Raw genomic sequence first — 15089 nt, 5'->3', positions numbered from 1 at the left:
GAAGAATCTCAAATCTAAAATATATTTAGATTTGTTTTAACACTTTTTTGGTTACTACATGATTCCATGTGTGTTATTTCATAGTTTTGATGTATTCAGTATTGTTATATAATGTAGAAAATAGTAAAAATAAAGAACAACCATTGAATGAGTAGGTGTGTCCAAACTTTTGACTGGTACTAATATATATATATACTACTGTTAAAAAGTTTGGGGTCACTTAGAAATGTCCTTGTTTTTGAAAGAAAAGCAACTTTTTTGCCCATTTTAAAATAGCATCATCCCGGAGTCACCTCTTCACTGTTGACGTTGAGACTGGTGTTTTGTGGGTACTATTTAATGAAGCTGCAAGTTGAGGACTTGTGAGGCATCTGTTTCTCAAACTAGACACTAATGTACTTGTCTTCTTGCTCAGTTGTGCACTGGGGCCTCCCACTCCTCTTTCTAGTCTGGTTAGAGCCAGTTTGCGCTGTTCTATGAAGGGAGTAGTACCCAGCGTTGTACGAGATCTTCAGTTTCTTGGCAATTTCTCGCATGGAATAGCCTATCGCATGGAATAGCCTATATTATTCTTGTTTTGATCGTATAGTATTTTAACATGTTTTCTTAATTCATATGAGCTCCATGTAAAATGATCAAATACACAATTACATAGAACAAATACCCCGTAGACAACACATTCCTTCACATACTTGGGACAGACAATAACATGCACTGCAGTGTTAGTTGATTTATGGCTTCTCACACTCCTACAACAGAAAAGGATAACTCAACAAAAATTTTGAACCTTCTATGTTTGGGGCGCACATGTTGAAAACAAGCTAGCTAACAGTGTACATGGCTAACAGGACAAGAGCTAGCACAGCTAACAAGTTAGCATGAAAACTCGGTTAAAACAACCATAATACATTTTAGATTACAATAAAACGACATGTCATTACATTGTACGTTAGTTCATACATATTCTGTGACAATTTGTACGTAATTATATCAAAAGAAAGTGCCTTTAACTGGGAAAGGAGTGGAGAAGCATTTCCTACCTACCATAAATTCCATCAGCATGAAACAGTCTTAGGGAAAATCATGGTCAAAAATAATACAGGAGCTAGGGTGCAATACTATCAACCAACCACATGACGTCAGTCAAGTCCCCATGAATGAAACCTGTCAATAGGAATAATTTAAAATATATTATTATTATTCAAACATGAACTCAATAACATGAAGTCACTGCTTATGTAACTCATTTTTGCGAACCTCACAAATAAAATAGAATATATTCCTTACTCTGTTACACGTGTGTGTGCTTGACTCGGTCCCCTCTCTGACTGTGTGTTTCTCTGGTTGTGTCCCCCAGGTTCAGAGGTGATTGTTGGGGTGAATAAGTACCGTCTGGAGAAAGAGGAGTCTGTGGATGTGCTGGCTATTGACAACACCAACGTACGCAACAAGCAGATTGACAAAATAAAGAAGGTCAGGGTCACACTCACCCCAAGACTCAATGTGTAAAATGACCCAACCAGTCCTCAAGCTCTCTTACGTTCATTTTTCCAAATATGGACCTGCTGCTGGGCCTGGGAGGCAACACACACACACACACACACACGTGTGCTCTGCTCTTTGGGCCTGGTAGACCCTTCGGTGGGTCAGTCAGAGAGCATAGATAATGGCTCTACAGGAGTAGTATGATAGTCTAAAATTAAATTTAGACTCTAAATGGTCCAGACCTCTAGGAAACATAAGAGATTCCTGGTAAGTTCATGTCATATAACATAAGCCGTGCACTGTTGGCCTACAATGCTTCAATGCATCAAAGCTAAGGCCATGTTTTTCTTGACCTTGCTACATAATCCTAATCATACCAAAAGGATAACAACCTCTTGGAACCCGGGGAGATGTTGTTATGTTGTTAGACTGGCTCTAGATATCTCATCAGTCTGACAACCTCTGACCTATAACACTACAAATAGGTTTTCCTAGATTTTTTATTTATTTTTATCCTCAAGGGATATGTATTAAGCTGACAAAAGGTTAGACTTTGGATTGGTTAAACTTTGAAGTGCGAAGTCAAAGTTCAACTGAAAGATTAAAAAGAATGATGCCTTTATGATTATATTGTTCACCAGTTGTTTACATTACACCAGAATGCACTGATCTTCCTTGAATCATTTTTATCTCTACAAAGAGACAAGGAAATGTTAAATAATGTAATAACTCCATAGGCAACGGTGGTTCAGTATACAACAAACAGTTGCCTATGATATTGAAATGTATGGGGTCCCCCCATAATAACACCTATTTCTCTAAATAAGAGCATTTTGCTAAATTAAGGAAGAGGAATAGAAAGATCAAAAGCCCTAGCTCCAGAGCTATGGTTGGATAGTCAAAGGGGATGCAACGTTCAGAAACCGCTGCTGCAACGTACGGCGTCTGTTACATACGGCGTCTGTTTGTGTGGTTTCAATAGACACCCAAAGTTACTGCTGAGTACAACTAATGCGGCCTCAAATCTGACCGCCCGGGTCTGTCTTCACTCCCCATGGTACAAATGTATCTTCCTCATAAAAGAGATTCTATTCTTTTAGAAGAGATTTAGGTGCTATTAACACAGATAACTGTTGATTGTCACATTGATAATCCATTTCTCCCCTTAGAAACCAGAGAGTGATCCCTAGTCAGAAAGGACACATTATTCTTGCTCAAAATCCCCCATCTCTTGATCGACTGGTTTGAAGGAACACATTGTTCTCTCTAACAGTAGTTTCCCCCAAACGACCGGCTAATCTAAGGGAATAGACATGAGATAATAACAAGGTTAATGAAAATGTATTATTTGTGACAAGACATTTTGATTTAAAGCCTATGATTTGATTTGTTACATTTTAACTGCTTATTGAAAATGTATTATTTGTGACAAGACATTTTGATTTAAAGCTTATGATTTGATTTGTTACATTTTAACTGCTTATTCTTGTCATTTCCCCTCACGTTGCTCTCACTCAACATCTTTACCAGCACTATCACCCTAATCCTTTTATTATTTTATGAATAGAATACATTTCTGTTTCAGTTTTATTTTATTTTTTTGTCCATGAAATATAACATTAAGGCCGAATCATGAGACTTGAGGTTGGGAGAGAATTAAAATGAATGGATTTCATAAAGATGGTGTGTAACAATAATCTTACCCAACAAAACAAACCCTCATTGTCTTACAGTACATACTTTTGATGCATTCGTGCCCATGCCGATTAAACAAATAGCCTGTTGATAGCCCTATGATCCTGGTCAATTTAACCAGCCTGAATCAAGACCCAGATTTATCAGTAGACTCTTTTGTCTATCAGCTTCAGTAGGAAAGTCAAGAGTTCAAGCTCAATTTCAAAGCTTTCTCAGCAGTTTTATGTTAAAATGGAAATGTGTCTTTGTCTTGTTGATTTTTCCACCTCAGTCACAGGAATGGAGACTAAATCCCACAACACATACTTAACATACAGATGTCTAGGTAAGCCATCATCATAATGTATAATCTTGTCTTCACTGATTAGCGCACATCGGGACCCACTAGCAGACGCATTTTCCAGATTGTTTTTTAAATGGTAGATAAACGTTTTGTGTTCCATATTTCCGAAAACCATCGATGCAATCAACTGCAAGTAGAGGTTCAGAAAAGTGATCTATATCGTCGTTCTGTATTGATTACCGGGTTTCCCGGAATGGTATGTTTTTTTTCTCTTCCTTCTGATTGTGCTTCCTATAGTTATAATCAAGGCTGGCTGGTGTTAGTTACAATTGGATTTGTGTTCTGTCATCTTCACTTTGTCTACAGATGGCGATGGGAAGCAGATTTACCTCATTTTGTACTGTATTGTGAGCATGATCATCTTCTCCTTTTCCCTGATCCTGTGATTCTAATGCTGATCCCTTATTGATGTCACTTGTTAAATCCACTTCAATCAGTGTAGATGAAGGGGAGGAGACGGGTTAGGTCACGATATGCCCTTATATGGAGCTTGATGTCACAGATAAAAAAAACATTTTTGGGGGGGGAGGAGCTGATAGAGTTGATAGTTAGGCATATTGCAGGTAAAGATAGTTATGCAAAGTGGAAAAAGAGATGGCAGCAAGCTAGTGTTCGGTCCCTGGATGCACTTTATACAGAAAATCAAGGGAAGAAGGCACCAAAGGTCACTGTTTTCCAATAAAAGATACAGAGAGATGCAGAAGATTGTTAGTAGCAGTTTGAAATGGTAAATATGATGTAAATACTCCTGCAGCCAACCTTGCATCGCCGCTTGTGTCTAGCAAGTGCCTCAGCAACAATGCATATGAACGAGATGGTCAATCTGAAATGATGGGGACAGAAAACTGAAGGATACTAAAAGATACAGCTGTTACTACTGTATTTCCAAATCAAATGTTATTTATCACGTGCCGAATACAACAGGTGTAGACCTTACAGTGAAATGCTTACTTACAAGCCCTTAACCAACAATGCAGTTAAGAAAGTAGACTTAAGAAAGTATTTACTAAATAAACTAAACAACATTTAAAAAACAATAAAAAATAATGAGGTTATATACAGGGGGTACCTGTACCGAGTCAATGTGCAGGGGTGCAGAGGTAAAGTGACACTGCATAGATAATAAACAGCGAGTAGCAGCAGTGTAAAAACAAAGTGCGTGTGGTGGGGGGGGGGGGGTGTCAATGGAAATGGTCCGGGTGGCCATTTGATTAATTGTTCAGCAGTCTTATGGCTTGGGGGATAGAAGCTGTTGAGGAGCCTTTTGGTCCTAGACTTGGCGCTCCGGTACCGCTTGCCAGCAGAGAGAACAGTCTATGACCTGGGTGACTGGAGTCTTTGACAATTTTTGGGGGCTTTCCTCTGACAAAGCCTCTGACACCTGGATCTGGCGCAGTGTCAAAATACAAAGGCGTGTTTTTCAGGACCCTATCTTTCAAAGATCATTCGTAAAAATCCAAATAATTTCATAGATCTTCATTTTGAAGGGTTTAAACACTGTTTCCCATGCTTGTTCAATTAACCATAAACAATTAATGAACATGCACCTGTGGAACGGTCGTTAAGACAATAACAGCTTACAGACGGTATACAATTAAGGTCACAGTTATAAAAACGTAGGACACTAAAGAGGCCTTCCTACTGACTCTGAAAAACACCAAAGAAAGATGCCCAGGTTCCCTGCTCATCTGCGTGAACGTGCCTTAGGCATGCTGCAAGGAGGCATGAGGACTGCAGATGTGGCCAGGGCAATAAATTGCAATGTCTGTACTGTGAGACGCCTAAGACAGCGCTACAGGGTGACAGGCGGACAGCTGATGGTCCTCGCAGTGGCAGACCATGTGTAACAACACCCGCACAGGATCGGTACATCCGAACATCACACCTGCAGGACAGGTACAGGATGGCAACAACAACTGCCTGAGTTACACCAGGAACGCACAATCCCTCCATCAGTGCCCAGAATGACCGCAACAGGCTGAGAGAGGCTGGACTGAGGGCTTGTAGGGATGTTGCAAGGCAGGTCATTCCTGCAGGCTCAACCTGACATGACCCTCCAGCATGACAATGCCGCCAGCCATACTGCTCGTTCTGTGCGTGATTTCCTGCAAGACAGGAATGTCAGTGTTCTGCCATGGCCAGCGAAGAGCCCAGATCTCAATCCCATTGAGCACGTCTGGGACCTGTTGGATCAGAGGGCTAGGGCCATTCCCCCCAGAAATGTCCAGGAACTTGCAGGTGCCTCGGTGGAAGAGTGGGGTAACATCTCACAGCAAGAACTGGCAAATATGGTGCAGTCCATGAGGAGGAGATGCACTGCAGTACTTAATGCAGCTGGTGGCCACACCAGATACTGACTGTTAATTTTGATTTTGACCCCCCCTTTGTTCAGCGACACATTATTCAATTTCTGTTAGTCACAAGTCTGTGGAACTTGTTCAGTTTATGTCTCAGTTGTTGAATCTTGTTATGTTCATACAAATATTTACATGTGTTAAGTTTGCTGAAAATCAATGCAGTTGACAGTGAGAGGATGTTTCTTTTTTTGCTGAGTTTATTTATGTCAGGGGGGTTGAGAGACAATAGACATTGTGTAACCTTACATTGCAAAACAGAACATCCCAAAAACATTGTGATAAATAAACATAGGCTATATACTGTTTTGGGATAATGTGAAAACATAAACCCACTAACGGTGCCGCTCATGATGAGCGATCATTCAATAAAGTAAAGTAGGTACTTAGAAATCTAATCGTATGTCACTTGCACCGAATACCACAGGTGTAGACCTTACAGTGAAATGCTTGCTTACAAGCCCTAACCAACAATGCAGTTGACTATTATTTACGTTGTAGAATAATAATGAAGACATCAAAACTATGAAATAACACATGTAGTAACCAAAAAGGTGTTAAACAATTCAAAATATATTTTAGATTTGAGATTCTTCAAAGTAGCCACCCTTTGCCTTGATGACAGCTTTGCACACTCTTGGCATTCTCTCAACCAGCTTCATGAGGCTGTCACCTGGAATGCATTTCAATTAACAGGTGTGCCTTATTTAAAGTTAATTTGTGGAATTTCTTTCCTTAATGCGTTTGAGCCAATTAGTTGTGTTGTGACAAGGTAGGGTTGGTATACAGAAGATAGCCTTATTTGGTAAAGGACCAAGTCCATATTATGGCAAGAACAACTCAAATAAGCAAAGAGAAACGACAGTCCATCAATACTTTAAGAAATTAAGGTCAGTCAATTCGGAAAATGTCATGAACTTTGAACATTTCTTCAAGTGCAGTCGCAAAAACCATCAAGCGCTATGATGAAACTGGCTCTCATGAGGACCACCGCAGGAACGGAAGACCCAGAGTTACCTCTGCTGCAGAGGATAAGTTCATTAGTTAGCTGCACCTCCGATTGCAGCCCAAATAAATGCTTCACAGAGTTCAAGTAACAGACACATCTCAACATCAACTGTTCAGAGAAGACTGTGTGATTCAGGCCTTTGTGGTCAAATAAACAACTACTAAAGAACACCAATAAGAATAAGAGACTTGCTTGGGCCAAGAAACACGAGCAATGGACATTAGACCGGTGGAAATCTGTCCTTTGGTCTGATGAGTCCAAAATTTAGATTTTTGGTTCCAACCGCCGTGTCTTTGTGAGACGCAGAATAGGTGAACGGATGATCTCCGCATGTGTGGTTCCCACTGTTAAGCATGGAGGTGTGGGGGTGCTTTGCTGGTGACACTGTCAGTTATTTATTTAGAATTCAAGGCACACTTAACCAGCATGGCTACCACAGCATTCTGCAGCGGTACTCCATCCCATCTGGTTTGCGCTTAGTGGGACCATCATTTGTTATTCAACAAATGAGATGGTTTGGGATGAGTCGAACCGCAGAGTGAAGGAAAAGCAGCTAACAAGTGCTCAGCATTTGTGGGAACTCCTTCAAGACTGTTGGAAAAGCATTCCAGGTGAAGCTGGTTGAGAGAATGCCAAGAGTGTCCAAAACTCTCAAGGCAAAGGGTGGCTACTTTGAAGAATCTAAAATATATTTTGCTTTAACACTTTTTTTTGGTTACTACATGATTCCATATGTGTTATTTAATGTTTTTGTTGTCTTCACTATTTTTCTACAATGTAGAAAATAGTAAAAATAAAGATAAACCCTTGAATGAGTAGGTGTGTCAACTTATGACTGGTACTGTGTATTTTTATTAACAGCTGCATTGGACCTTTTTAAAGGAAGATAAGATATGTTCACCTCTCTCCCTCTTTCTGTTAGTTTCAGTTTAGAAAGCTCATCATTTAGACAGATTTCAGTTGAATTTTATGTTCAAATGTTCAACAGTTTTTTAAATCATTATTTTCAAAATGTTTCCAACTGTGTGACCTCAAGCACATGCCAGCAATGATTATGGTTCATGTGTGTAATAATATGTGAGTGGGTCCGGAAGGAGGCAATCATGTGTAGAAGCTTACTGACAAGAAGACGTTGTGTACCTATGTCCGTGGGTCACAGTATAATTCCTTTCTCTCTGCCTCTCTTTGAAGGTCACTTAGCATTGGAAAAGAGCTACATGGCTGATCAGGTATAGAGAGGCTGTCAGGCCAGGGTAATGTAAATGACCAAATATTTTGTCTATGGTGAGTTATCCCTTCAGGTTTTAGACAGGCCATGGAACCAATCATATACTTTGACCTGAGGCAAATGGAGACGACAGGTTTAGGACCTATTCATAGAAAGGTGGGCAAGGGAGAAGGGAGGGGGACTGAGGAGCAGGAGACAAGAGAGGCGACGTGTGGGGGGGGGGGGGGGGGGGGGGGGGGGGGGGGGGGGGGGGGGGGGGGGGGGGGGGGGGGGGGGGGGTTAGAGGGGGAATGAAGGAGGGAAATTAGAGGATATGAAGATGAGAGTACGAGGGAGAAGAGAGGAGAGCGAAAGGGAGAAATTAAGAAAGGAGATTCTCTTAAGGGCTCGTCTGTGTTCTTGGACCAACTCAGTAGCCTTGTGGTTGGTGTCAGTGGCCTGCTTGTCACTCAGCATAAAGGAGATAGATAGGGGGTAATGCCCTGCGATAGACTAGTGTACTGTTCAGGGGGTGTACTTGTACATCAAGCTGCCTCATGCTATAGAAAACGGAGATAGGCTCCTGCTGCTATGAGCCAAGGCTACTTTACTTACTTACATTCTCTTAACTATGAAGTATTGCTGGTTGTCATCTGACGTCATGAGATGTCTTACCTAAAGCATCTTCAGAGAAGAGGAGTTTGTACCAGTGCTTCCTTATTAAGGCATCTCTACTGAGGTACATCTCAGATGTTGAGTATGAAGCATTGTTAGATGTTTCCTGCGTGATCATGTCTTGATTGGTGTGTATGTGTGCTACTGCATCCTCGAGACAGTATAAGTGAATCCTTTGTCAGACTGGGTTTAGGACAATGAGGTGGGAAAGGAGAGGATGTGAAGAGGATAGTGGGAGGGAGATGAGAGGAGAGCAAAAGGGAGAAAAGAGGAAAGGAGATTATCTTGACTATGTTCTCTGTGTGCAGTGTTTCCCCTATATTCATTTAGCAGCAGCTCACCGAATAGAATTGGTTGGCGATGTCATTAAGATCAAGAGATCAAATTAAACTGTCCTCGATTTTCCGATAACTTTTAAAGGAAGAGAGAATATTCAAATGTTCATGCATTTGAGTAATTGTCCTTTAGATTTCCATCCAATTGGTGACAGATTTTTATGCGAATATAAAATAAATCTGCCTAAAAACTATTTGTGCATTTTCCCACCAGAGATGTGTTTCCATCAAATTGACTTGTTGCGGGAAAGGCTCGGTGTGATGACGTAGTGCACATAAAAATACATTCCCATGTACCGAATAAGTTAAATGGGTTTTCATCGCATTTTCAACTCTACTGATGGTTGTCATTAAAAATGTAGCATTATAAAGCAAATGTGCCCACTCTGGTCTAGCGTACAGCTCGCAAATACAGTTTGGGTATAGCCTACATGATGAGATGATTATGGATAAAAGAGTAATATTATTTTTATTTGTCAAATGGCAGCCAAGCATCGATCATCATGTCACCAGGATAAGACCCTTGATATTTGTTGGAAAGGGGCATCAAACTCATCACCTTGCACTTTCACCAACCTGTGAAGTTCAAAATGTATTTAATCTGTAGCCTAAAACTGCATGCTTTCCTGAGTCGTAGTGGGAGGACCATGCAACATATCATTGCGTGACTCCAAGTTTACTTTGATATGATGGTTATTATATCAATATTTGCGCCATTTCTTGCATAATACATATTACCATCACAAAACGATCCCACTCGCATAAAAGGTTTGTATGGAAGCCTAATTATAATCGTAAATTTTTTTCTCTAGGAAGACCCCACCCATCTTACACCCCCCAGTTCTACCTCTGCCACCGCTGTTGAATAAACACCTGAAGGAAACACTGGTGTGTTGAGTATGAAGTATTTAAAAAATATCTGTGTGTTGTATCTTATTGTACAATAACTGATCAAACGAACACTGTAAAGTGTTTATGTTTTATCAGTGTTATTTCCTGATAGTTGCTGGTTGAAAATACACTCTACACAGTAGGGGTGTGAAATTGTGATCCTTAACGTTAAGAAAAATCCCTAACCAAAAAGTAAACCGCATATTGGGTCAATTTCAGCAACAACTAAGAGTGTTGAGACACGAGGCTCAACTTCCCCCCTGTTTTGGTGCGCTGGCTACCACTCTTTGAACAGTGTGGCGTACAGGTATTGTGTGTGACTGTGTGAGAGCGAAGTGTTGCATCTCGCTCATCTCAATATCCTAGCCTATTCATTGATGATATGCCCTGCTTTACGGAAGTTGCGAAAAATTTCAGGGCAAGAAATTGCGGGATACACCATTCCATTGCTAGAGACAGCTTTTGATTGCCGATAAATGGGCCTAGTGCCCGGTTCTGACTGTCTGCCTGGTGGCCGACCTGCCTATACTGTGCCACTCCCCTCTCCGTCATTTGCTAGCTTGCAGTTTCCTGTGTGATCACGTCTTGATTGGTGTGTGTGCTACTGTGTCCTCGAGGCTTAGTATTAAGTGATTCCTTTGTCTGACTGGGTTTAGTAGCCAATTAATTTCTAACAAGGTCATTAGCTTGGCAGCTTCAATCTTGTAATGGAAAAACCCATCACGGGCTCACTACCGGTACTCAAGGTTGAGTTACCATAGTGATTTTCCCTTATTAATCCGTAATTCCTGCCTTTCTGACATCGTTTTATTAATCCGTAATTCCTGCCTTTCTGACATCATCCCACCCCCCCCTGATTCCCTGTTGTCCTAATCACACTCACAATCACTGCTACTGGAAAAGACTCCTCGGCCAGTCAGGACAGGTCAATTAAGACAATCTCATTATCAAGTGATAAGCTGCCAATATCTGGTATTGTGTTTTCCTTATTAATGTGCTGTGTTTCTAACAGGGTTGATTAGGACAGAAACACATGTTAACAACTGGGATTACAAATGTGAAAAAACTGGAGCGTGATGGCACTGTGTCTAAATGTAATTATAAACAGGGGTTCGAGCCCTGAATGCTGATTGGCTGACATCCGTGGTATATCAGACCATACACCACAGGTATGACCATTTTTTATTTTTTATTTCTGCTCTAATTACATTGGTAACCAGTTCCAGCAGCATCTGGTCTCCCATCCAGGTACCTACCAGGACCAACCCTGCTTAGCTTCAGAAGCAAGCCAGCAGTGGGATGCAGGGTGGTATGCTGCTGGCTGTAACACATCAAAATGTGGATTAAGTCAAGGGGTATGAATACTTGACGGCACTGTATACAGTTGCGGCCAAATATATTGGCACCCTTGACCTTTTCTTAAATAATTCTATATTTTCTACTAAGACATTTAACGACACTTTGTCTCCACGCGTTATTGGATTTTCAACATTGCAGAACCAAATGTATTTTTAGTAACTTAAGTTTACTATTTTAATTGATCAAATAAAGACAAATGGCATGAACAAAATTATTGGCACCCCGGAGCTAGTACTTGGAAGCACAGCCTTTGGCCAGGATAACTGTAGCCACAAGGGGAAAGAGGATACCTAGTCAGATGCACAACTGATTGCATTCAACCGAAATGTGTATTCTGCATTTAACCCAACCCCTTTGAATCAGTGAGGTGTGGGGGGGCTGCCTTAATGGACATCTACTTCATCGGCACCCAGGGGTTAGTTGTTGGGGGGTAACTGCCTTGCTCAAGGGCAGAACAACAAATTTTTCCACGTTGCCGGCTCTGGGATTCGAAACAGCAACCTTTCGGTTACTTGCCCAACACTCTTAACCACTAGGCCACATGCCGCCCTTGCTGAGCTTGCTCTACCTACTGGCAATTTGGCCGCTTTTCAGCAGCAAACTGCTCTCATTCTTCAATGTTTGATGGGTGCCCTCTACCAACTGCTGTTTTTAGCTCTCACTATAGGTTATGGATGTGATTCAGATCTGGACTCTTCTCTGACCACTCCAGAAGAGTCCAATGTTCCTTCTTCAAACATTCCAGGGTGCTTTTGATGTTTGTTTAGGGTTGTTGTCCTGCTGGAAGGCCCACAACCTTCCAGCAGAGAGACAGAGAGACAGATTTTGGACACATTGCACTCTAAAACACCTTGATAATCGGCTGATTCCATGATGTCTTGCACACATTCAAAATCCCCAGTACCAGAGGCAGCAAAGCAACCCCACAGCGTTATCTAACATTTCCCATGTTTGATTGTGGGCAGGGTGTTCTTTTCTTTGAATGCTTCATTTATTTATTGTATTTGGCAGAAACTGTATTTGCTTCACTAGGAGCTAAAGGAATAAGTAAGTTAAGATCTATTTCTATATGTATATCAAGTCTATGTCTCTCTCCTGCAGGTGAGGGCGAGTAGTAATGCTGAGGCTGCGAAGAGGTGTTTGGCGACCATAGAGGAGTGTGCTCGTACCAGGGAGGGGAACCTGCTGGAGCTGGCTGTGGAGGCTGCCAGAGCCAGGTGAGGAACTAGTATACTTCGCTAGTCCCGTAGTCAGCAACCCTGTGCCCATTGTCACTTTAAAGGAAACTTTGGCAGTATGATTTGAATAAGTAAGCAAACAATATAATAGAATACCAGGTAAGTATCGGTGTAAAGAGCACTGTAATATAAAGCGCTACCATGACAGATATGTGGATGTTTTTCCTACTAAAGATGAATGTACAGACTGTAAATCACTCTGGATTAGAGCATCTGATAAATTGACTAAAACATAAATATGTCTAAATGAATTGCCCTTGAAGGAAATTTGTTTTGCACATGCATAAAAGTCCTGTAACGTGTGCTGGCAGTCGGAAAGCAAGTTCAGGGAGTGCATAATTTAATAAACAAATGAACAAAACAAGTAACACGAACAAGAAACAGAAACAATGACACCTGGGGAAGGAACCAAAGGGAGTGACATATATAGCGCAGGTAATCAAGGAGGTGATGGAGTCCAGGTGAGTGTCATTATGCGCTGATGTGCGTACCGATGGTGACAGGTGTGCACCATAACGAGCAGCCTAGTGACCTAGAGGCCGGAGAGGGAGCACACGTGATAAGATTGACTATTCATTATACCCAAAGTGGGAACATGATATGCCCAACAATAATACAAGCAATTCATCCAACTTTAGCTGAGTAAAATGTAAATGCATCTACACAAGTAACACTGGTCTTGTGAATGACCACATATCCCTTCCTCTGTTGCGAAGCATCATAAAGAACAGCTGGTTTGAAAGTTATTTATGTGGCTATATAAAGCAATAGGTTAGAACAGGAACAGGTACAGTTGAAGTCGGACGTTTACATACACTTATGTTTGAGTCACCAAAGCCATTTGTCACCAAAGCTGGTCAAGGGCAGTCCGGTCTGGAGTGAACCAAGTGCTATATCTGTTCCTGGTTCTACATTTTTTGAATGGGGCATGCTTATTTAAGATGGTGAGGAAAGCACTTTTAAAGAATAACCAGGCATCCTCTACTGACGGGATGAGGTCAATATCCTTCCAGGATACCCGGGCCAAGTCGATTAGAAAGGCCTGCTCGCTGAAGTGTTTTAGGGAGCGTTTGACAGTGATGAGGGGTGGTTGTTTGACCGCAGACCCATTACGGATGCAGGCAATGAGGCAGTGATCGCTGAGATCCTGGTTGAAGACAGCAGAGGTGTATTGAGAGGGCAGGGTGGTCAGGATTATATCTATGGTGCTGTCAAGACAACTGGGAACAAATATTGATGTCAGTGATCTTAGGTCGGAAAGTCTGAGCTCTAGAAAGAGGCCTGAGTTCCCGAGTTGGAATTCTGAGTTGGATGACCGTTGAAAAAGATTTCCCATTCGAAGCTTGTTTCTTTCCGAATGCCCAGTTGTCTTGCATGCACTGAAGTCGGAGATTTCCAAGTTCCCAGTTGTTTTGAATGTGGAATTAATGCTCAGAGAAAGACGGCAGGGTATTCCCTTTGAGCCATGAACCAAAACTCCTCCGTAGTGACAGTGAATGCGTTGTCTGCAGCATTCGGTCACATGAGCTCGATCAGCTGTTCGATTTCACTTACCAGCATGTCAACTGAGCCAGGATAACAGTCCAACGGATTGGGAAGTTGTTCCCAAAGTGCCCTTCCAAGTGTTGGAGATGAGCAGTCATCACTAATGTGGAACACTTACTGATGCTGTTTTCTGTTATTTTCATTACACAGAAAGTCAACCAAGTCCGTTGTTTTTACATCCATTGTGAATGACAACAGTTCCTCTCTCAATGTGAAAAATCTTTCCAACACTCCCCCTCGATAACCACCAAGCCTCGGTGTGAAATAGAACATTGTCATGCTCTGATCCCATATCTCCACATTGTTTTGTGAACAGGCGTGCGCGCAGTGGATGTGGTTTGATGTAGTTTACAGTCGAAGTTACCTGCTGCAGTATTTCTCGAGTTCTGTGCTCAGCTCTTTTGCCGCCAGTTGCTCTCAGTGTATCATACAATGCCTCCATATAGCAGAGGGAGACGCATTCATAACCAGAGTTCAGAGGCCTGCCCGCCCTCCCGTGATAGATGGAGCTCCATCTGTGCAAAAGCCCACCATTCGATCCCATATGGAATCTGTTTTTCGTCAACATCCCATATGCCGTTTCATGCTCGGGAATCGTGAGACAGAATAATGTCCTTGTGATTAGCATCCCCCGACATGTATAGTGAACAAAAGTCAATGCATGGGCATCTCGGCCGCCACCGCTAACGTCCATTTGGAGCATAAGCTGGGGAGTTTGAGTCGTTCAGTCAGTTTCCTCTTGATTGCTAGCAATAACATAAATTCTTTGTTTAACAGTGTTAACTGCATTTTCTGGTTGAATTTTTGATTATTAAGGTTAACCACATTACAATGATTTTGAGATACAAAGTCGATATTATAATATACATAATTTTTTGTATATATAATTTTTTTCTCAGGATTCTGGATTTTCTCCCGCAACCCCATTTTCATTTCAGGCGACCCATAGTTTG

General features: G+C 41.6%; 1 pseudogene; it reads left to right on the top strand.

Annotated features, from left to right (window-relative positions):
• Positions 1–15089, top strand: part of LOC111972873 (methylmalonyl-CoA mutase, mitochondrial-like) — a 49618-nt pseudogene that overhangs the window by 22698 nt on the left and 11831 nt on the right.

The sequence above is a fragment of the Salvelinus sp. IW2-2015 genome, linkage group LG14 (assembly GCF_002910315.2).
Source record: "Salvelinus sp. IW2-2015 linkage group LG14, ASM291031v2, whole genome shotgun sequence".
In the NCBI taxonomy this organism is placed as follows: Eukaryota; Metazoa; Chordata; class Actinopteri; order Salmoniformes; family Salmonidae; genus Salvelinus; species Salvelinus sp. IW2-2015.
This window is presented reverse-complemented; position numbering and strand designations above follow the sequence as displayed.